The sequence below is a fragment of the Patiria miniata genome, unplaced genomic scaffold (genome assembly GCF_015706575.1).
Source record: "Patiria miniata isolate m_02_andy unplaced genomic scaffold, ASM1570657v1 HiC_scaffold_8, whole genome shotgun sequence".
NCBI lineage: Eukaryota > Metazoa > Echinodermata > Asteroidea > Valvatida > Asterinidae > Patiria > Patiria miniata.
The window spans coordinates 13144709-13169802 of NW_024037075.1; the positions used below are offsets into that span (position 1 = coordinate 13144709).

Consider the following 25094-nt stretch of genomic DNA (forward strand, 5'->3'; position numbering starts at 1 on the left):
TTGCCTCAAATCGCACCACAGAGCATCTCGAATCCAAAAAAATTTCGGGGCCCTTAAGCGGGCCCCGAAACCCAAGCCGTAATTTTTTGACCCACTTTTTTGGGGGGACCAAAATTTCTGTGCCCCCCCCCCCAATTGTGTTCTGGATCCGCCCTTGCGTGATGATGTGTCACTCATGTGACTATAATTAGTTCTATATCAGTGGTCATTTAATAAAACAGGGCCTTGGCCTTGGCCTTGAGGGTTAAGCCTTGGCCTTAGCCTCGAGGCTTGAGGGTCAAAGCCTTGGCCTTGGCCTTGGCCTTGAGGGTCAAAGCCTTGGCCTTGGCCTTGGCCTTGAGGGTCAAAGCCCTTGCTCCAACACTGGTGTTAACAGTACCAGTGCTAGTGGTGGAATGACTCACTCAAGACAAAGGATAAGTGTGAGCTTTACCTTAAGGGTCAAGCGAGGGCGCTGCGCAGGAGAAATATGTAAATGAGCTGTCACAGTAGGTCACTCTCAATTATTCATTCCCCGCCCTCCCCCCCCCCAAAAAAAGGCACGCACAAATAAAGGGATAATATGAACATTAGCATTGAACTTAATGTCCATTTTAATGGAATAAATATGCGTTTGGCCGGTTTGAAACGTTTAAAACCAGCTGTGGTCTGGTTGCCAATAATGACCCGGCCGTTAAAAACAATTAGTCAACAAATCACAAATCAGTGTTAGTTCGTGAAAACGAAAATGTATGGATTGCACGCATCCGGTGCCACAATGTGCCGGCTGTTACTTTGTGAAAAACAAAAATAACGTGGTTCTGTTAAAAAAAAAAAAGCATGCGTGCTTGGCACCCATGCAGAACTGAGGATTACTTCGTGGTCACGGTGTCGGTAATGAATTGCCTACCTCACACTAAAATGCTGACCTGCAAATCCTGAACGTTGGCAGGGTTCATGAAGTGAATTTTATTGAGGAACATATTTTTTTATTTTTAAGAAACATCAAAGTTCACTGAACCTGCTATGATACATTATCAGCAACATTGTATTTATAAATTGAATTATCCATGCATGACTTGAATTGCTGGAAGAATTTTGAAAATGTTTACACAATCGAAATGAATTGTGTATATAGAGTTGATTTGTTAGGAAAATATGAAGGTTATGAAAGTAAATGACTTTTTGATGTTTAATGGATTACAATAGCCGCATCAGTTTGCTTAGCCTATACTGACACGTGTGTTATGCCCCAACTTCTCGTCGGTCCCAATATATGTTGGGACTGTCCCAACTTGCGTGATCCAGTTGGGCAGCAACATTTTTCCCATGATTTTGTCCAGCAAAACGATGACAAAAGTAAAGTTGGCCCTTGGAATGAGGATTGTCGGGATAGGGCCAAGATGCTTGCATGGTCCTACCGCCAGGACAGTAGGACCAAGGGCACACGCTCAGGCCGGGCCTGGGAGCTCAGAGGCAGATCAAACATGTCATCTTTTTGTAGCAACTTCCAGGAAAGCTGTGTCGAAAATGGCTCAGTTTGTCTGATGACACTGTGCAGCACATGGCCGTGGATGTGCTCATCACTGGCACCTACGCTCGTTGGTAAATGGCGCCCTCTAACATCCATGTATGAGTAGCAGTGCCCAACCCAAGTCAGGCCTGCCCATGCTGCAACTTGAATGATCTAGTTTGGCTCAAGTTGGGACAGTCTCAACACAAGCTGGGTCCGATGACCAAGTTGGGGTATAACACATGTAGGAGGATTCTTGAAATCATTTTGTGGTCTAATTTCTTGTTTGCAAATCGACAAAAGTGTGAAAAGTGAGGACCAACATTATCTTTCTTGTTTGATAAGCTGTATGATAATACACAATGGAAACATTTCCATATCTTTTGTTCATTTCTTCTGGAATCTTACATCTTATTTTCCTGTGGATTTGTTGTTTTTCATCATTCCAGCTAGCCCAGGTTGGACGAAGTCCCTCCGTTACGTAGGGAGGAAAGGGAGTCCACCTGGGCTACATTCCAGCATGTGACCCACCTGGAGGTCCTGTTGGAGGTCAAACAAAGGTCACCCTGCGAAACGAACACTGGCGATACATTGTTACATGGTGAGTACCATCAATCACGGCATTATTTGAAGTAATGAATTTGAAGTACAATGTATAAGTGAAATTGATTTAAATTCTGAATAAGTTGACTCCCAGGGTTGTTCGATATCAGAATGTTTGATTATCGATGCACTTTATATATTGTTCAGTTAAAATAATTTTACAAGTTCTTGCAATACAATCACGTATCTGGCTGGTGCATGTCGCAAAAGAAGTTAAAACCTACATAAAAAATCGTTTATGTCCATTTCGTCTCAAAGAACATGCTTCTCAGCAACCTACTCACCACAGAAAAGACAACATTTCTGCCGTCTGTATGTCTACTTTCTGGTTTGTTACCTTCAAACTCAGTTTTCTGACGAGACTTGCAAGCTTTCCTTTGCCTAGGTGAAAGCATGCACCGTACCAGTACATGCAGGATGTATGGTTCCTGCCACTGTAAAGATAATAGCCAATGCTGAAAGAAGTAGGAGCAGTTTACAGCACTGAACATAAGTCAAATCTCTACATCATAAAAAGGTCACGCAAACATCTTTGGAAAACAGATCTGATACACCGTGCCCTCTGGAGACGTGTGCACAATAGGGAACAAAAGAATACGTCTCCACAAGGTTTTCACGAAATAGATATATGGATTTTACTCAAAAACTAGGAATTTCCAAGGTGGGTTGATCTGTCGCAAACGGAAGAGTTTTAGAAAAGGGATATTAAGTCCAAATTTCAGCCAAGGAAATTAATTCTGGTTAAAATAAGAGCATTTTGAAACTTCACTTTCAAACTCGAAAACCTTACTACTTGAGAACAAAGCCGTCTCCACAAGGATACACATTTCAGTATGGGTGTTTTTGTGTGTTGATGCACAAAGCTTGATTTCACTTTTCTGGGTTTGTCTTGTCTGGTGCTGTCTTTACAAATCCTGGCCTGCCTACACCATTTTAAAACAGCAAGTAATCTGAAGCGGGGGAATGTTTACTCTTGGCCTACCGGTAGTCAACAATGTTATGAAAAGTTATCAAATATGTTAAATTGTACGTACACCAAATTGATGAGTTCACATGGTTCACATAGAGACACATGCACACATCTTGCGTTGCACTGCACATGATCTCTTCACAAGCTACACATGCTCAGCTCAGCCCAGTTATGCCTCTTTGGACCACATGGCACGAGGGGTGTCAGTCATTGGGACATTTGCTTACTGTTTGTAACATTTAACATTTGTGTGAGGCATTCTGGCAAAATGCAACGGAACTGGGCACAGTTGTAATCCCTTATATGTCTGCTACACAGATATTAAAGAAATAGTATAAATATTGTGGAATAGCAGTGTAAAGAAACCAACACAAATTGGCACGATTTATTATCACGAATACAAACTTGAAACTTTAAAGGCCTTTTTTAAGTATTTTACTTTTTTGAGAAATGTGAACTTTGTCGAGAAATGTGAACTTTAAACAGTCATAACTTGTCAATGGAATATCCGATTGGAGTGCAGCAAACAATATTGTAAGCAGAATTGTATTCTCTTCTTACTGCCCACAAACCCTCATTTCGACCTCTGCCCAGTTCTGTCTCATTTTGCCACAATGCCTTACATTGACGTATCACAATAATACTTGCTTAAACTACGCTTTTGGTCCATGCAAGAATTGTACAGCTCCCCCCCCCCCCCTAATTTTTTTTTTTTTAATTGGACTTTCCACACAATCAAAATGGCGGTGCCTTTTGAACTGAATAAGTTGATGTTGCAATAAACACATATTTTGACATCACAAATTACTAAAAGTAATTAGTTTAAATAACCTTGCCATGTCAAGGAAGCTCTTTTGTATGTAATTAATTTTTGTGAACAAAGTTATTCCCACTTTGTCGTTTGTTGACACAAAGCTTCATTCAGCAGCCCAACCACACTCCCTTACACAGAGACACTTTTGTTTTTAATACAGTGAAATCTCCAAGTCAAAACCTGTCAACCCAAAAACCCTTCTAACTCAAGCAAAAATTTATTCCTGTCAATTGTTGTTGAATAGAAAATCCATTAGATAACTCAAAACTCTGCTTAACTCAAAATTTGAGCCAACTCGCCCGAGATTTCACTTATCGAGACTCCACTGTAATGAAAATAATGATATCAATATCACATTGATTTTGAGCACTTGAGTAATATTGACTCCAAAGTAGATTCCAAATTGGTTCTGAAATCGTCACTGGCAAGTAATGTTCAGTGTAATTAATTAAATCTTGTTTCAATATTATACATGGACTTTAAAGGGTCCACACAATGACTTTTCTTGGGGACACATTTTGTACAACTTTCTACTTCACTTAAATGTATGAAAACAATTTAACATCACAAGTTGGTTAATTTTATTGAAACGTGCACTTCTTTATACATTAAAAATTGTCCATATTTTTTGACATCTGAGGGCGCTATTGCTGTGATGTCATTTCAGGAAGACACTTTTCAGTTTCTAAACTAAATGGGTTTTCTGTTCAAATTATGAACCCCAAAATTTGCTCATTGGCTTACTGCCATGTATGACACAACAACGAATCACGAAAGAAAATTTACCCCAGCAAAATTCCAGCAACTGTAGCTGTATAACATTGAGTTTTCTGCCCGGTATGATATCACAGTTTTAATCTATAGGCCCTATGGAAATTCGCAATAGCATAAAAACAAAAAAAGACACAAAAATACCCTGGAATATGTCGAAACAAAAATTGAAAGTACGGTTAAATTGGACACAAAGGTGCATTTTCAAGGATTGCATTAAAACAAACTACATTACATGGGCCCTTTAATCTTTCCTGATAGACATCAGCAATCACCCAGACGACATTTTAGGCTTGCAGTTTGCAGTCATCGAACCCTAATATCTTAGTTTATTCATAAGGAGCCTTCCTGATTTCTTGAAACCTGGCTCTGAGCAGGAAACCAAAACACACAATTCATGAACGACCCATTGTCCTCTACCTTTTTCAATCCTTAAAGAAAATATCTTCCCAAACTGTCAGTGACATAAAGAATTCTAAAAAAAAACTTTGCAAGCAAGCTGATTAGAGTGGGACTCGAACCCACGACCTCCTGCTATTCAACAGCTGGATTCTCCAACTTGAGGAATTGAAATCTATGTTTTAAAACATGTCCGTCTTTAATTTGCGGCTGGATTTCTCGGTGAAAGCATCAGGGCTTTGTGCAGGGAAGTGACAGGTTGAAGATGAAATTTAGGTACGTACTTTTTCAGTCCTTCATTTAAAGAAAATCCAGGAGAGCTATAAATCGCTCTCCTCAAATATTTGAGGAGAGCAAATCGCTCTCCTTAAAATCTACGGATAAACAGCGGTAAAACGACGGGTTACCATTGTTTTTGTTTTATTTTGAATATAACGATTTATTCAAGGGGCTGCATTATTATTAGTTTTTGCATAATAACATATGCTCAAGTTGCGTTACTTTTTTCGTTTTTGTAACTGTAAGACAAGGTAAAATTTATTTTAAAAAACTAACTAAATGGAGATTAATAAAAGGTTTGACTACTGCTTAGGCTTTCATTTCTTAATACAGTTGTCAGTTGGTTCATCACTTGATTATACTTTGAAAATGGAGAGTTAATAAACAGCACATAAAGCAACTGAATATTTGCTTTCAGATTCGTTAAAATTACATGACATTTTCAGCCAGAACTATTTCAATTGCTCTACGAAAGCTATACAAAAAGGGCCTCAAAATGACACAAACTTGCCTTAAGTTTTATCGAAAATATTTGCCGTCGATAATCTTAAAAATAATGGGAAATGCAGGTCAAGTATGCCATATACACAATGCTAGTCACGACGAGAAACTGGCTAACAACGTCTGAACTTCGCACTAGTACGAGCGTTTGTGATGCACTGTGTGTGGTGGGCCGGCAATGAGACTCGTTTTACGGTATAGGATTTCGGTGAAACTCGCTGCATCGTTTCACTTCACATACCAGTAAAACTTCCTCAAAATAAATTCATGAACACGGGAAATACATACACAGACAAGAAAGATCAAGTTCTGTGAATAAGCTTGCAAAGATCGTCCTTCTCAATCGTTGTTTTCTTGGCATTCACGATGTCTATTCCGTCCGGCCTGCACGCAAAACACTGTACGGCAGTGCATTGCACCGCCCGCGACTTTTACATTGACTGGTTACCGCATTTTCATCATGCCTTCATTGGGACTTAGTGCGCGGCGCAGCGGGAACCAGTCATTGCTGCACTCGCACGTACGGGCCCACGTGTTTTCATGCAGCTCTATGCGATTTGCAGATTGTGCACGCACAGTATACAACCGCTGTACACACACGATCTTATACAGTACGTACGAGCTCGGTGTTCGTTCATTTTTAGCGATGTCCAGCGGCATATTAACGTGAGTTTGGGCATTATACCAACGAAAAATACGTGTAGCTTAAGACTTAAAATCCTTGCGTTTTTATCACTTCTTATTTTTAAACTTCCCGTGTTTGACGAGCCCTCTTTTGGATTTCTGAGGAGCGCTATTTTTGGCGCTCCTTCGAGACAGTCAAGGAGCGCAGTAGGAGCGCCTGCGCGATCGCGCTCCTTAAAAATGAAGGACTGCTTTTTCTCAACATATTTGTAACAATTTAGTTGGACTGTCAGATTGGCTATTGATTAAAATGGTTCCTCATAAGTGAAAGGCTTGATGCCTTTGTAGAGTTGGTCCAGACATTAGTGCCAGTTTTAGGATGTATAGGCCTACTTCCAAATAATCATTCCAGCAGTTTTTAGTTGCATTTTATTATAGTTTCTCATAATGCTAGTATTTAAATATGTCACCCTTAATGTATTTGCTGTATCACATGTTTTATAATACGTGTACCAAGCTGTGTAGGCATAACATGTACCGATACATGTTGACTAAAGGCTCAAAGGTTAATCAATTTGCATTGAATTGATGCTGAGCTAAGAATAACACTTGTTAACACATGAAAGTGCGTCATTTGATAGAGAAAGTTATCCATTGACCTATTAACTTTGTATTAGGCCTATTCCCATGACAGCAGACCAAACTACATGTAAACAGACTTCAGTGTTGACTTAGAATATTTTGGAAAAACCCAGATGTGTGTCTGTAGGCCTACTGGTACAAATGTAGTTTTTATATATATTAAATATAAAATATCAATGCGCGATTTGCCAGGATCTATAACATCCTTTGATTTTTTTGCACTAAGATGTATTTAGAACGAAAATAGACTTATTAGGACAAGAAACAAATATTACAAGTGCATGTTTTGTTTCATTGGGTGCAACCTCCTTGCATCTGATAGAATATCAATATCATTTGAGAATCATTGACTTGTAAGATTTGATTGATGCCATAATGTGGGCATTTATCAGGAAAATAATTTGCATAATGTAGTTCAGTCAAGTGGTCATGCCATTGTTGGGTGTGGCAGCTGCAGTGCGTTGGTGTCGATTTGGATGTCTCTGCATCAACCCGCTTTAAACTTAACTGTAAGTTTTGCCACAGCGATGGTTCAGTTCTTTTGTTTTTGGTTCTTAATTTGTTGGTTTCATGGATGATAATAAACGTCGGGGGGAACCTACCGGTATTGAGACGCATGGCAGTCACATTTTACCGATCTCACTGACTGACGGTCAACTGTGCGTTAGTTTGGTGCAGTTCCTACCAGTGACTCGAGACCACTTTTTCTTGAGACCAATTTTTTGTAGGCGCTGGGCACAGTGCCTACTGTGCCTATTGGGTAATCTGGGCCTGGTTTTACTCCTGAGACCCTTTGAGACCACAATAAAATGCCCCATCTATGTACGGCTTTATTCATTTGCAAGTTGAAGTACATACAAGTCTAGTCTTTATGCCAAACGTAAACGATATTGGAAGTGCAAGTTTTCATGCTGAAGAATGAGATTGAAGCTGGAATGAAGACTAGTGTGTTACAGCTTTTCATTTACCATTGACAAACAGGACTTCCATTTGTGGCTGGGTGATCCATAAGTACCATGGCTGCACAATCTGAAGCAGCCTGCCAGACTGATGTCCCTACCACGATGCAACAGGAGGCACAGGTACCCACCCCCTCAGCTGCAGCAGGTGAGTACATTTAGTAGCTAGACCATTTGCATGGGGTCAATGAGGGAGGGAGGGGCATTAACTCCCCCTCTCCACTCAACTCACACACTCACACACACCACAATATTTTTTTGAAGTTGCAGGTTTCAACTTTGGACAGTCAGATTTCTCTATATATCTTCTTTAAAGGTAGAGTAGATCATTTCATCGCAGAGCTGACAAACCGACGAATAAGCGAAAACCTTGTTTGGAGTAATTCGCGTTTGAAGTTGGACACTTCTCCGGGCGCCGTATTTTACCCTAAATGTTTCGATAAAAAAAACCTGTTAGTATATATTCTGAATAAAATATGAAACTAAGTATCCACCAGGTCACTTATTTAATCAGAGAAGTTGTGCGATATGATTTCATTTGATCGTAAACGCATTCGTCAGTTTGTCAAATTACATTAATCTGCAATATCCGGTTGTTCTTCACATTGTTTGTATGCTATTCGTCAGTTTGTCGGATCGTGCGTGCACGCACGCGCAATCCGACAAACTGACGAATAACATGCGTTGGTACTTTGGAACGCACACCTTACATAAGCTGGTTACCAGCGAAATTTTGTATTCATCACTATGTCAAATTATGGATTTGTTTTTGTGAGTGATTCGCCACAAGGGGGCTCTGAATCTCAAAATCCAGACAAATATTAAGAATTTTGGAATAAATACTTGAAAGAGCAACCTTCATAAAGCCTAAAAATAACAAAAAATCGAAATCGCCAAAATGGTGGATTCGCCGGTTTGTCAGCTCTGCGACGATTTGCAGCTATCCAAAAAGTAATTGACCAAATTATTTTTTGAAAGCTTACTTTGGTTTAAAGATAGTAATTTGACTAAACTCCCTGTAAAATTATTCCTTTTGGCGTGCTGTCATTTTGAAGAAGACAATAAAAGAAGGTCATTACCAAAGATTGGGAATTGAACAATTTTTGGAAATTTCCATTAGTAGTTGGTTTGTAATTGGGTGAATCTGTGAATGGGTGCGCTTGAGCATTGACAAGATGCACATGCGTGCGTGGTTGCTATTAATTGTTGTTTCAGTGCGTGACATAGCGTCGCTGCAATCGGCTGCAATTAATTCAAAACAAGACTCGATCTGCAACTGTGATTTGAAATTGAGATTCTGAAAAACGATTTTCTCGGAATATACAGCATTCACTGAGCTGAAAGTTTAGCAGGTTAGTTGTTGAGCACCCATCTTTAGATTTTGAGGACTTTTTTTTCCTTCAAAAGAAATAAATGCAAATATGACAAATGATCTACTCTACCTTCCAAAAAACAGACAACTGGAGATGTACTAGAGTACATGAATCATTTTGTCGGTATTCTTTAAAGGATGTTTGAATTCTTCTGATTTTAGAATCCCCACAACGAACTGGAGCCATCGGATACATGGGCACAGTCAGCGGTAGCAACAATCCTACCATTGTTGGTTCAAGTGTCAACTTCTACAGCTCGCCGTCGGATGGAGCAGGTAAATATGATCTTGTTTGTTACACTACTTGATATCTTGGATCAGATATTTTGTAGAGGAGTGGGGATGGAGATGATAGACTACACAAACATGGACACAAAAGACGGATTGCCAATTCCACGAAAGAGTCTACATTTTTTGTTGCTACGATATAAACCAGTTTGTAATAAGATATGGTGACCACATTAGGAGTCTTGTAATGTGTTCCTTATATACCCACACCAAATGGCACCCCGTATTGTGTGAATCACATGTGGAAAAAAATAAAGTGGGGAAAAATGGAATCAAGTTTTGGAGGCCTCCACATACAGTTACCAGTTTATTGTCTAAATTTATTTGTTTGTCAGTGTAAAAAAACGTGTAGATACTATTAAACGACATCTGACAAGTTTGTGTCCAACAGATGGTACAAAAGCCAAAATATTCATTTGATTATTTTTTTGGGGAGAGGGGCAAATTTATTTTTTACACTGCCTTACTAACGAACTGTAAATCCCAAGTCACCATTTCTTTTACATGTTTGCCTCAGAAGAGGAAGACTAATCAATCCGTTTCAGAAACAATGTTAAACTGAAATAATACATGTACATTCAATATTGGGTTTTGTCCTCCACCGACATACATGTATTGTATAAACACTGTAAAGACAAATCTGGCGGCAGCCATTTACTGCAGTGTCGAAAAAGGCTCGTGCGAGTTGCGCTCACGTATGTATACCCACACTTCGGGCTCCTTCGACCAATTGGAATACCAAAATGCGCGCGCGCCTCGTCTTTAAGAACGCGAGCAGCATGCGCGTGAGCGTGACACCACCACAGTAAAAGCTGATTCTGATCACTGGATTCCACTATACTTAGTGTTGTCTCCAGGGATTATGAGAAAAAATCACTTTGGTGGGACTTGAACCCATGACCTCCTGCTTACTATAACATGTACATGTTGCTTGTTTGTCCTCAACAGGAGTAAATCCACAGAGTCAGGAACCAGACCAAGATCCAAGAGTGGGGGATCTCAACCAAGAAGTCGGTAACAAGACCAAGAACATTTTGAGGAAATGTTACAAGACAACGGGGAGTTATGTTCAGTTGAACCCTGGGGTTCCTGATGATCAAAGACCCATTGTTGGCATTTACACTAAATTGCGGGTTAGAACAAAGAAAGGTACTGTAGAAGAAGAATACTCTGACGAAACTGTATATTCCACAGAGTATGAAAACATATTTAAAGATTGGCCTGAGACTGAGTTGAATCGTGCTATTTTATTTGGCATTGGTGGTGTCGGGAAGTCAACCATTTTTGACAAAATTGCATATGACTGGGCTGATGAGGCATGTGAAATCCTGAAAAGATTCAAGCTTGTCTTTCTTTTAAAAATGTATGCCCTGTTTCAAGAATCTGATCTTGTTGATTCCATTTTTGATCAACTTTTAGGCGTAAAGTCAGGAGTAGCCAAAGATAAACTTGATCAATATATTCAGGACAACTCAAATAAGGTCTTGATACTTTTGGATGGTTTTGATGAAATAAAGACCAAAACACTTGATGCAGCCTCATTCGGGTCTATCCTAAAAGCACTCAATAGAACAGAATACAGGGATTGTTTCATTATTGTGTCAACGCGCCCCTCTCATCTTGAGAAACTGATGTCAAAATCACTTGTCCAAAATCCTTGCACACACGTAGAGGTTCTGGGGTTTACCAAGGAGGATGTTGATGAATACATTCGCAAATTCTATTACAAAGATCCTGATAGCGGCAAAGCACTGATCCAAAAGATTGCAAAGTCCAACACACTCTGTGATTTTGCAACAATTCCTATGATGCTCCTTCTCATGTGTTTGTTGTGGAAGAAGAATGAACAACTCCCAGAAACAACACCACTCCTCTTCAGTGATGCAGTTGATTACATGTTCATAAGAAAAGGAATTAGCTCCGAAGATGCATCAAAAACAGTGATTGCTGTAGGAAAAACTGCACTGAGTGGATTCGTAAGTGCCGACCAGAATTTCTCATTCCAAAAAGATGAGTTTGAACAAAATGCGCTGGACCTTGCACTGAAAGCAGGCATCCTAACCCAGCAGAGAGTTATCAAAAACCTCAAATGTCACAACAACATACAATTCATGCACAAGACTGTTCAGGAATACTGTGCTGGTAAATACTTGCAAAGTGTACATATGTCAAACCAGGGATTTGTAAAGCGTACGGTGTACAAAGTTGTTCCATTCGGAGAATTTCAAAACAATTTAAGGCAACTATGTCAGACAATTGAGGGTGTTGTTTCAAATGATTTCCTTTTGCGTTTTTGTTGTGGTGACAATGAAAAGTGTATGACTGACATCGTAAAATTGCTTGTTGGTAAGTTCAAGAAGCGAGATAAGCCCGGGTACATGTACCGAAAAGCTGTTACACTAGCGATTAGTAGACAATGTTTTTTTGAAAGCCAATGCCAAAAGGTCCCACGGTGTCTCACCAGCAACTCACTCATCCCATCAGATATTGAGGTGGATAACAATAACGATTTCCACATTCTCATATACCTTCTTGAAATCATCTGTAGGTCAGAAGTCCAGGTGACACAACTGTCACGCGTTGAAACCATTCATGTTTCTCATGTGTCTTCGGTCAGTGGTTTAGCCTTCGCCCTGGGTTACATGGAAAACCTCAGGGATCTGATGCTTCGCTTTTGTCCTTTAGTGAAGGGTGAGCTTGAGAAAATCCTGTCATCACTGAAATGCAACAATCTCTTGACCAGTCTTGACATAGTTGGTTGCTATGCATTGGGAGGTAGAGCTGAAGAATGGGCCCCTCATATCAAACACTTGACAAGCCTTGAGAAACTTGGAGTAATCAGGTGCGATCCTGATAACACAGACATTGAACACATTGCCTGGGCTGTACATGACATGCCCAAACTGACTGACTTGATGCTTACTGTCAACCTGACATTGGGCGGATTCGCTGACATGTGGGCCAATGAATTGCCAAAAATGATGCACTTAAATAAGCTGGACCTGAGCTGGTGTGATTTGACACAGTCAGACATGCCACACATTGCCTTGGCTGTAGGCAACATGCCCAGACTGACTGACTTGGATCTTGGTATGAACAGGCCATTGTGTGGATATGCTGGGTTTTGGGCCAAGGAATTACCAACAATGACACACTTAAATGTGCTGGGCCTGTTCAATTGCAATTTGACAAGGTCAGACATTAAATACATTGCCTCGGCTGTAGGTAACATGCCCAGACTGACTGAGTTGAATCTGGTAGACAACGAGGCATTGAAAGGATGGGATGAGTTACAGTCCTTATTCCCATCACTAAGTGTTATATTTTAAATCTCACTTGCCAAGCCCACTCTTGAATTACATTCATTCATTCATTCATTTATCTTTTCGCAGGAATAAAAAAAACACATATAATTATAAACAGTAAACTCCAATTATGGAAATTAGAATGACCATTATGTAAGAGAAAATTGCACCCCTGCAGGATCACTAAAAAAGTTAACTTAAATAACCATCGAGTAGTTCTCCAGGCACAATTTGAACATAAACAGAATTGCACTACGAGAACAATGAATTCAACCCCCACAGATATCATTCCACTTAGTGGATAGCACTAATTAATATACGAACAAGGAATTGAAGTAAAAGGCCATGTAGTAAATACAGTAACAGCAAAAACGTATTACCCCCTCCCTGCATGAAGCTTCAATGAGAATAATAAGAGACAACATTAGCAGAGATAATACGAATTGCACTTCAAAAATGCATACTTAAATAAGACCCCTTCCAGTAACTATGTAAAATAAGGAAAAGAGAATTACAAAAGAGACATTAAAAATACATGAAAGTCATATTGGCAAGAACGAGTGGCTACTTACAACAACAAAAAATCAAACTTGATGTACATGTACAAGGCATAAAAATGATAACATTCTCAATAAAAGATAATGAAATGTTAAAAAACTTTACAAACTTAGAGGGCCTAATGTTTCAATCCTAAGCAGGACCATTCTCAAAGGCAAAACATTGTAAGACATTTTCATATTAGATCGTCAGTAGGGTCATCCTGCATTAAGACAATTAGCTGTTCACCATTGAAAAAATAATACTATAAAATCAGGGACCTGTGCAAATTCCAAAAACAGATAATTAAAAATGTGTTATTCCAGGATGCCTGTTTGCAATTTAAACATAAACATCATAACACATTCTGGATTCAGATGGTCAGTAGGGTCACACTGTGTAAGACAATTAGCTGTTCACCCTCTACATATGACACTGTAGTTTGTCATCAAAGTCAAACTGACACTCTTTAAGTCCCGGGTCAGATATAACCTTGCATCCGGGACAGACTGGAACTGACACTCTTCTGGGTCAAAATAACAATTTTCTTGTCAAATGGCCAGAAAGGTGACCCAAGAGAAGTGTTATTTTGACCCGGAAAATTGTCAGGTCAAATCTGATCTGGATTTGGGTCGAATCTGACCCAAGACTTTTTAGAGTGTGTATGATTTGCTGATTGGGTCAATGAGAATGGACAAGGAACTGTAGATTCATGCTAAGAATGGACGGGGCGAATCTTGCACAAATCTACAGTTCCAAGTCTATTCTCTGACTTAAACTATTTCTTAAAACAACAGCAGTTTATGCAAATAAGATCCCTGGTTTACCACAATCTCCATGTTTGTGAATAAGTGTAGATTCCACATCTGGAAACTCTTTATAAAGTGGCAAACAGAATTACTGTAGACTTCAGATCTTTACGTGTGTGCACAAAAACATCACTAATTTGAAAACCCAGTAGATATATGGTATTTGTTGATTTCTGAGGCTGTATGGGTGGTTTGGTCCATTTCCAAGTTGAGACTTGTTGGCCTGACAACAGTTGTATTGATGTATCACTTTAAAACAATGAGAAGTTTTGTGATTAATTCAACCTTAGATGGTAAATACATGTACATTTTGTAAATAAAATGATATTTTTGGAGACTTGTTAGCCAAGTGGCTTTATTGTACTTAACAGGCATGCGACTTTTCCTGGGATCCCCTGATTTCCTCGTTTTTTTTTATCACGAATGCCATTACAAATTGAAAAACACTGCGCAAAGTCTTGTGGGGTTTGGAATGTTCTCGTTTTTTTTCTTCTTCTAAATTCCCAGTTGCATGCGTGACTTAAGTAATACTGTTAAAACAATTAAGTATTACCAGGAGTAGTTTTGGGATTATTCCATCCACCAATTAATGACTATTTTGGTAAATATTTGTTTTGAAAAGAATGTTTGTTATATTTGATTTATATTTTGTATAAACTTTGGTGCAGAGGTTGGTGGGAAGATCAGTTTTAAAAACTGCAAAAGATGGAATAACTGATTTGACCCACATTGAAAGGGGGAGGGGGTACCTAAGCAATTGTTTTTGGGATTGTATTCCTAGAAAATTTAAAACTACTAAATGAAATACGAAGACAAAGGATTGTTTTTTTTTCTTCAAGTAAACCACAAAAGACGACTCACAAGGGGCATTAGAATTGTTTTCATATATATTTCAAGCCGAAGAATATAATGACATATTTGGATGTTAATAGTGTGTGATATGTCAATTCTCTGTCGATTTCACAAAGTTTTTATTTATATATTTTTTTTCATTTATATCTGTAATCATACATTAATTGACCTATTATTCTTTTAAACTCATTTTTTGGCAAGTAGGGCCAAGTCCAAGAAAAGTCCCATATTTAATGTACCATCTTTACCTCAAAGACTAACACAAATTCGTGTGGGTACGGTATTCTCCTTTCAGATGCCCAACAATAGAATACAAAAACACGCTGATCTAATTGCTTTTTAGACGGTTAAATTTTCTGGGACATAATTATAACGTGTGTGAAATCTTGATGGAGTAGATATATGGATTGCATTCAGGTTTCATATTAAAATACATGATGTTAGTATCTCACAATTGTTTCTGGTGTTATAATCATTGTTGGCTCAGTCACAGTTTGTTCTTTGCATCTTGCCTTAAGAGATTAGTATGTGAGGAAGAGTGTATAGTGTGTGACTTTCTGGTTTGCTCAGAATTGAATGGTTCAAACCCACTATCATCCATGTCTTCTTTGACTGATATTCAATCAAACACAGGAGGGAGGCATGCCCCCATAAAAAGTTCGCCTGCCCCCAATCACCCCCCTCCTCCATAAAAATTTTGCATCCGTAAGAAAGCACAGCCATTTGAGTTACCATGATTAGCTGGATATTACATGAAGTCACTTTTTTTTCTGGTGATTTCGTGCTTGTTTTTCTCCAAAACTCCCTCAAGGAGCTGTTTATTGTAACGTCCCTCGTGTAATGTAGCCATGGTATGTTGAACAGCGCCCCCACGGGAAGATGGTGTCCACCCCCCCCCCCCTCCACCCCCCACTATTTGATTTTACGAAAGGCGGGTGTCTGGTGAAAAAAGCCCGTGTACCTTTCAGCACGGATGAAATTTTTGGGCGCCCCTCCATTGTAACCTCAAGCCCCCCCCCCCCCCCCACACGCCCCTCCTCCCCCCAGGATGAGACCCTGCAGTTACGCCGCTGAACAGAATCCATACTAAATGGAATCCTTAATCATTCTCATTTATGTGAAAGGAATAACAAAATGAGATGGAAATAGTTTCAGAAAACTGTATTCATGTCAAAATGTTTGTAATACTATCAGCTCTGCAATAATCGGAAACATACCGCAAGGATTGACTCAATAAATAACTGTGCCCTCATGTGTAAGGTATATGACACGCACGGGTGTGTTTTAGCCTGATTCAATGACCCGTGGACAAAATTGATTTTCTTGAATTACCCTGTATCTCCCGAAGCACGAAAGCAAAATTGATGAGGTAAATGATTGATTCTTTAAATTGCTTTATTTTTTTTCATTTCAGAAACATTTATTTCCACATGAATAAGCACTTTAGAAGACAAAACAATTGTTACATGAAAACTACTAAGTGGAGGCATTACACAAAAAGCCGAAGCTTATAAACGGAATGCCTTAAACACAACAAAATATATATATATAAACAATACTGAAAAAGGAAGACTAAATTCAAAAGACAAAACACAACAAAACAAAACAATGAAACAGACAAACAAACGGAGTGGACGTAAACTTAATAAACTTTACAGACGGACATACGAAACATACTAGTGATACAACGACACAGTTTATAAAATGGATGATGCAAGCAAAAGAAAGCACAATTAAAGCAAACAGTATGAATGTAGAAAAACCAACAAACGACAAAGCAAACTATGCTATATACTGGGAGATAAGATGGTTCTTGAAAGTGGTTTTAAATTTTATACATGTACTTGTCAGTTTAAGTTGACGAAAAAAAGTTCCTTTTTACAAGGTACCCATCTTTTTGACTCGCCTAGTACAACTTACGTTGAACTGGGGCCCTGAAGTACACTTTTACTCAGCGGCATTAAGTTATGAGAAATGTCCTTCCTATTGTTAGGGACATTAGGACCGAGTTTGTGGGGACTTCCTGCTGTCCCCATAATAACTATCGCTCAACAGGTGTGTGGTCCCCAATGAACAATACTGTGCGGGATTGTTCATTGTGGTGTTGATGTACAGATTGGGAACTGTGATACAATAGTACTTAATTTTTATTACAACTTTATAAGGTACCGTTACAGGCTGACGCAGATCCATTTGGGGGCTTTGAGGGTCAAAACTCCCCCTTCCCCCCGCCCCCTCTCGCTCACAAAAAAATTAACAAAAATTGACAATTATACTACTAATATTTACCCATACGCCCGCCTGTCCGCAACACTTGACACAGGCAAGCCAGCGGAGGTAAGGGGGTAATTGTACACCGTGCAATATAGTGTGCCTGATCGTCGGATGGGGCCGTACCATAAGTCCGATGCCCCATAGGTCCGACGCCTCATAAGTCCGAAATTTCGGACTTATGAGGCATCGGACTTATGAGGCATAAAATTTATTTATTCCGCCTCATAGGTCCGACGCCTCATAAGTCAGACGCCTTATAAGTCCGACAAATTAAACGCCTCGTTTTTCCGTTGTCGGACTTATGAGGCGTCGGATTTATGAGGCATCGGACCTATGAGGCGTCAGACTTATGAGGCGTCAGACCTTTGAGGCGTCCGACTTATGGGCCTTTATTTGGTTAGGGGATGTGACTTTGTCGGATTTATGAGGCGTCGGACCTATGAGGCGTTGGACTTATATGAGCGGACCCCCCGTCGGATTTGAACAGTGTCGGATTTAAACAGCGCCCCCATTGCAAGAATGGTAACAGGCCCCAGGAGTGTCCTGAAAAAAAAAAAAACACCTGACAACATTTCAGCACTGATTTGCTGATAAAAAAAAGCTGAACCCCCCCCTGCAATAATTCCTGAATCCACCCCTGATAGGTCTGTATTTTTATGCCCCGTCGGTGAATGATGGTACCTACAATTCAACCTTTGTAAAACGGTACGGGAGAAGGGAAATTCCGTACAACTTTTGCGCAATTGATCGAAAAGAGCTATATTCCTCCATGGTTAACAATATTTTATTACTATTTTTATAGATTTTTTTTCTTTCCATTGTTATTCAGTACAGGCTTCAGCTGTGCTTTCCAGTGAACCAAAATGCTCCCCAGCTGCAAAACAGGGCTTCTCATCTTACATGTAACCTCACTGATAAACCAACTCATCAAACGAATCCATGAGTCTGATACTGTGCCATGCATGCCGCCAGCTGCATATTGAAAACACTCTACATACAGCTGCATCCTGGTCTTGACCACGAACTGGAAGCGTACAAACAGAGACTGATTCCCGTTACGCAAGATGTCTGCGCAACCATCACTGCAATCTACGCCAAGTTGGCGCAGCTACAAGGGCAAGATGTCGGAGTACTCGTAAACAATATAAGTAACCGGTCTGGCACCTTGCCTACCACTAGAATTCTCAAAGGAGAAGCTGGTCTGGTACTACTGACTGCTCCGCTCCAAACAATCTCCAAGCGTTACACAAGTCGTGGTTTGTAGTGCCAACAAATCCTGTAGTGGAAATAATACCAGAGTCTGTCTGGACAAATGTGGACAGTTCTCCACCAGTCGATGCTGATGGGATTGAAGTAGAATCTTCGCCGGTTAAGAGCTACGGAAGCATGGTTCTCGAAGGAACGTTCGATCGCATCCACGCTGGACATAAAATCCTGCTGAGTGAGTCGGCGATGAGAGCAGAAGAGAAGATTACAGTTGGTGTGACAGACATATCCATGCTGCAACGTAAGAACGCATCAAATCAAGTATAAAACAACCTACTTTCTTTCTCTTCATTGGCTGAGAGTAGGTCATACATGTATAAGTGTTCAGTATTTCATATTACCAACACCTGACTATATCCCCCTCATCTGATTGCAGGGAAAACACTACCGGAGTAGATCCAGCAGATGGATGCGCGCATCGCGTCTGTCCGTGACTTCATCCACGATATCAAACCACGCATCTTACAGTCAGACTCCATCGTGCCCATCACGGATCCTTACGGCCCCAGCGTGGTGGATCCAGACATGAGGTGCATTGTGGTCAGTGAGGAGACCAAGAAAGTTGGAGATGCTGTCAATAGGGTCAGACAGGAAAAGGTATGCGCCAGCTTGTATGCTTAGTTAGGTGAAATAATACTGTTTGTTTTATTGCTGGTTCCATAGGGCCTATTCTTTGCACATCTAACTAAATGAATCACTGTCAGTTAGTTTGTGAAGAATTCTAGTTAAAGGTAGAGTATATCATTTATTTTGCAGCTATCCAAAAAGTAACTGACGAAACTATTTTTGAAAAGCATACTTTGTTTAAAGATATTAATGGCACTAAACTCCCTGTGAAATTATTCGTATTGGCATGCTGTCTTTTGAAGAAAACACTGAAAGAAGGTCATTTCCAAAAATGCATCTAAAGACGCATATTTTTGGAAATTTCTGTTGGTAGTTCGCGCAGGCATTGACATGACACACACGTACACGCGGTTGCTATAATTCGTCGGTTCAGTGCGTGACATCATGTAGATGCAATTGGCTGAATGAGAACGTGTCCCGAATGCTGATTTCGGGCGCAATTCAAAACATGACTCAGCAACTTTTGGATTGAAATCGAGATCGTAGAATATTGTTTTCTCGGAATATACAGCATTCACTGAGCTAAAACTTCATCAGGTTAGTTGTTTAAGCACCCTTATTTAGATTTTGGGCACTTTTGTTGCTTTAAATGAAAAAAATACCTTAAAATTATTGTAGCAATACCAAAAAAAAATTTTTAAGAGATTAAAATGCACCCCTCCAACCCCCCACCCCCAAAAGGAACAAATTTGAAGAAAATATTTTGACTTTTGGATATTTATATGTGTGTTTCAAGATTTGAGAGTATTATTATCATGCTTAGAAAATTCTGTTTTTTCGAATCTTGCATTCAGGGTCTGTGTGTACTAGACATACACGAGATATCTCTAGTAGAGGACATCAATCATGCTGCACATGAAGAAGCTAAGATAAGTTCCTCAACACAAAGGATTGGACTCCTGGGAACACTGCTCAAGCAACCCACGGTGAGTAATGCAGTGTTGCATTTGCATTCAGGGTCTGTGTGTACTTGACATACATGAGATATCTCTAGTAGAGGACATCAATCATGCTGCACATGAAGAAGCTAAGATAAGTTCCTCAACACAAAGGATTGGACTCCTGGGAACACTGCTCAAGCAACCCAGAGTAAGTTTTTAGGCCCAAAGGTTGACCCTTTTTGTAAAGTGCTTTGCTCTGCTAACCAAGGAATAGGCGTGATTCACCACAAAGAGTCATTTTACTCAGTTCAAATGTGGTTTATTAATTAAAAATCCACATTTTGCGGCATGACACTGAATTACAGATCTATCCACAAACATAAATGTAAAGATCCCATACCTATCACTGGCCGTAGAGGCAGTGGGATGTTAGAGGTCCACTGTGTCTTGGGCGCAGCATATGAGTGGCGGGGCCCAGTCCTCTCCTCTCACCGTCTTACCTTCCCTGAACGAATCAGGTACCCATTTTACTGTTGGATCGTCAGAGAGAGTTTTCCAGCTTTTGGTCCGAATGGGATTCGAACCGCCAACCTACCACATTCACAAACATAAAAGCCTTCCATATCCACAAACATAAAAACCTTAATAACTTATTAACTAAAAAAAAAGTATGGAGAATCTTCAATTGCCTTTGTGAGTATACTGAAACCACCAGATTATTGACACAACCTATTACATTGCAAAACTGTTTTATAAACTGATATTCCGAAAAAGATACGCATATATTACAAAAAGTAAAAAATGGTCAAACAAATTTTAAAACCTAATATTTTTAAATGGCTTGAGGAATTGAACAAAGGAGATAGAGTGCTAATTTTCATTGGGTTTTGTTACAATGAAATTTGGTATTTATGCACGGTGCCCACATGTGCCCGGCAGTGCTAAGAATCTCCTATGGAAATTGGCGTGCTTGGCACGGACTGCACGATGTGGTGCAGAACACAGGAATTGAGTTTAAAACGGTCAGTGTTTTATCAGTGGCTTAAACCCACCCACATTATGGGCTCTTGACCAATAAGAATGGGTAAACTGTCTCAGGTATTTATGAATTATCATGAACTAGGAGCACTAAGCTTTCCATTGATATCTTGTATGCATTCCTCTGGTCATGCGTCACTAAGTTTTGTTTTTGAAAATGTGCCTGAAAACCCTCTTGGGACAGTTTTGGGTATTAAAGAGCACATCAGCGTTAGTTCATGAAAACGAAAATGTATGGATTGCCACATCCAGTCCTGTGCCACACTATGCTGGCTGTAGTCGTGAAACTTCTTGTCGGTCCCAACATATGTTGGGACTGTCCCAACTTGGGTGATCCAGTTGGGCAGGCCCAACTTGGGCAGCAACATTTTTCCCATGATTTTGTCCAGCAAAATGATGATAAAAGTAAAGTAGGCTGTTGGGATGAGGTTTTTCGGGATGCGAATATTTTATATACACAATAGTACAGGGTACCCATTTTTCAGGCGACTTGAATCAAGGTTATAGGATTGTAAAGCGCTGCGTAACGGCGCTCTACAATCCTGTAACCTTTTACCTACGCACGCGCACGCGTATATACTCTCTCCACATTTGTAAAAGTATTTTATGAATTTCAAGATTTCGTCGAGCACCGCCGTTGCCTAGTGGTTATGCAGACTGGCTAATGATCAGTGGTCCCGAGTTCGAATCCTTGCTCTGTCCCTTCAGCTTTTGCTCTTTTTTTGTCAACAAGTCAAAGTTTTATCTTAGAAACATTATTTTTCAGTCGGATACTACTTGTATAGCAGCAATTTTCTTTTTCTTTTCTGATCCGAGGTTCCGGAGGATTTTTTTTTAAGGGAAATAAAGTCCGAAATCCGTACCAAGTTGAAAAATAGTAGCCTCCACTGCAGCCTTGTTTTAATAAAATGCCCCATAGAAAAGCGCACATGTACCCCAGATAGTTGTGTAATAAAAAATATCGCAGGCCGGGACTGGGAGCTCAGAGGCAGATCAAACATGTTGTCTTTTTGTAGCAACTTCCAGGGTAGCCTTGTAGAAAATGACTTGGTTTGTCTGATGACACTTTGCAGCACATGGCCGTGGATGTGCTCATCACGTACGCTCGTTGGTAAATGCTCGCCCTCTAACATCCATGTATGAGTAGCAGTGCCCAACCCAAGTTAGGCCTTCCCATTGCTGCAACTTGAGTGATCTAGTTTGGCTCAAGTTGGGACAGTCCCAACATGAGCTGGGTCCGACGACCAAGTTGGGGCATAACACATGTATGAGGATTCGTTAAGTCATTTTGTGGTCTAATCTCTTGTTTCCAAATCGACAAAAGTGTGAAAAGTGAGGACCAACATTATCTCTCTTGTTTGATAAGCTGTAGGATAATACACAATGGAAACATTCCCATATCTTTTGTTCATTTCTACCAGAATCTTGCATCTAATTGTCCTGTGGATTTGTTGTTTTTATCATTCCAGCTTGTGACATACCTGGAGGTCCTGTTGGAGGTCAAACAAAGGTCACCCTTCGAAACTAACACTTGCAATTCATTGCTACATGGTGAGTACAATACTTGAGAAATTCAAGGCATTATTTGAAGTAATGAATTTGAAGTACAATGTACATGTATGGGTGAAATTGATTTAATTGTTCTGAATATGTTGTATGTTCTGAGTAAGTTGTAATAGGTTGTATGGTATCGGAATTTTTGATTTATTGATACATACCGGTATATCTTCAATATCGATTATGTTCAATATATCGAATATTTGCAAAATACGTTGCAATTTCTTACCATGCAATCACGGATCAGGTGCTTCTGAAAAAATTCCTTTTTGAAGTATTTTTCAAGTGGACAAATTGTTTCAAAGAACATGCTGCTGAGAGCTTTCACCACAAAAAGATTTGTTTGTTTACTTCAAAAGAAAGGTTTGTTTACTTGAAACTCAGTTTTCTGACGAGACTTGCAAGCTTTCCTTTGCCTAGGTGAAAGCATGCACCGTACCAGTACATGCAGGATGTATGGTTCCTGCCACTGTAAAGATAATAGCCAATGCTGGAAGAAATAGGAGCAGTTTACAGCACTGAACATACAGTCAAATCTCTACATCATAAAAAGGTCACGAAAACATCTTTAGAAAACGGCTTCTGTTTGATCATTCACAAAGCTTGATCTCACTTTGCTGGGTTTTTCTTTTCTGGTTTTGTCTTTGTATATAAGTTACAAATCCAGGCCTGCCTGCACTCATTTGAAACAGCAAGTGATCTGAAAAGAGGATTTTTTTCTATTGGCCTACTCCCTGGTCATCAATATTACGAAAAGTGATGACACATATCGTTTACGTACACCCAATTAATCAACACACGTGGCTCAGCGTGAGAGGTAATGTCACCCATGCACACATTTTGCGATGCACTGCACATGATCTCTTCACAAGCTACTTATGCTCAACTCAACTCAGCTGAACTCAGTAAATGTCGCTTTGGACCACATTCTTACACTAGGGGTGTCAGTCATTGTTGGGACATTTGCTTACTTTTCGTACGATGGAAATTACAATTATTAGGAAAAACACTTTTTCTTTCTTTTATACTATATTTTTGAAAAAGTTGAACAAAGAAATTGACTTGAGCAGGGTTTAAACCTGCGATATCCAGATAACCATTCCTGGGTCTGTTTCATGACTTGATGTGATCCCTGGCTACGACCGGTTTATGGCTTCTGACTAGCGTCCCTTGAACAAAGATCTTGACAAAATGGGCAATTGCCAACATAGGGCTGGATAGCTCAGGTGGTAGAGCACCGGAATAATTATTCGGAGGTCGTGGGTTCAAGCCACACTCCAGTCAGTTTCTTTGTCCAACTTTTCAAAAATTGTTATAATTCCCCAAGTCAGTTTATCTTTGTATCTTTGTTTTTCAAAAAACGATTTTTAAATAGTTGAATGGAATTTACATATTTGCTTAAACTATGCTCTTGAGCCATGCCAATTAGTCAATTAGCCGCCCTCCCCCACCCCCTGAAAAAAAACCCTGAACTGTCCACACAACCAAAATGATAATGACTTCAGACATGTCAGATGTGGATAAAGTTCCAATAACCATACCGGTATGTTTCAATTAACTGTGTACCAGTACGTAGTTTAAAGGGAATGTACATCATTGGCTTTTGCTGTAATTTTCAGAAATGAACTAATTGAGGAGTTAGTATAATGGATCAAATATTGTTACACTGACATATTTGAAGTTTTTTGTTCAAAAATGCTGGGGAAAAAAGAACAAAAACAGAAACGTTAAAGTAGTCTGGTTCCCTGACTCCACTAAAGATGAAATGGATCAATTTATAGATGCCGGAAAATTGTAAGGTAAGGGAAATTGTAAGGTAAGGGAACCAGTCTAGCTGGCCTGCACCCGTTCACGATCATGTAACCAATAGCAAACAAAATTTGAACTGAAAAAAGTGGTAAATTTGGAGCAGTAGTTGAAAAATAGTTAGGTTTTTCCAACGGTGGTCGGCTGACCACCGTTGGAAATTAATACAAAAATACAAATTTTCTTGAAAATGACTTCAAACAAGGTGCCATAAATTTACAGGATGCTTTAAACTGTCATTTACCAACATCCTAGTAAGGTATTTCGTAAAAAAATTGGTAGTTTTGTTTTTCGATGTTTGCAAATGTTGTATATTTTCTTTAACATTGTAAACCACTGATTCCAAGCGACCTCATTTGTATTTTTATATAGGATGGAAAACAGATCCTGCTTTGTCTTTGTCAACACAAAGCTTTTTTTCAGCGGTC

General features: G+C 39.6%; 1 non-coding gene and 1 pseudogene across 1 annotated transcript; both read left to right on the forward strand.

Moving 5' to 3' along the window:
• The first annotated feature begins 8159 nt into the window (after nt 1–8159).
• Nucleotides 8160–25094, forward strand: part of LOC119719749 — a 34327-nt pseudogene continuing 17392 nt past the window's right edge.
• Trnai-aau lies at nt 24072–24144 on the forward strand. The gene has a single exon. It is a non-coding gene; the product is annotated as a tRNA-Ile (tRNA).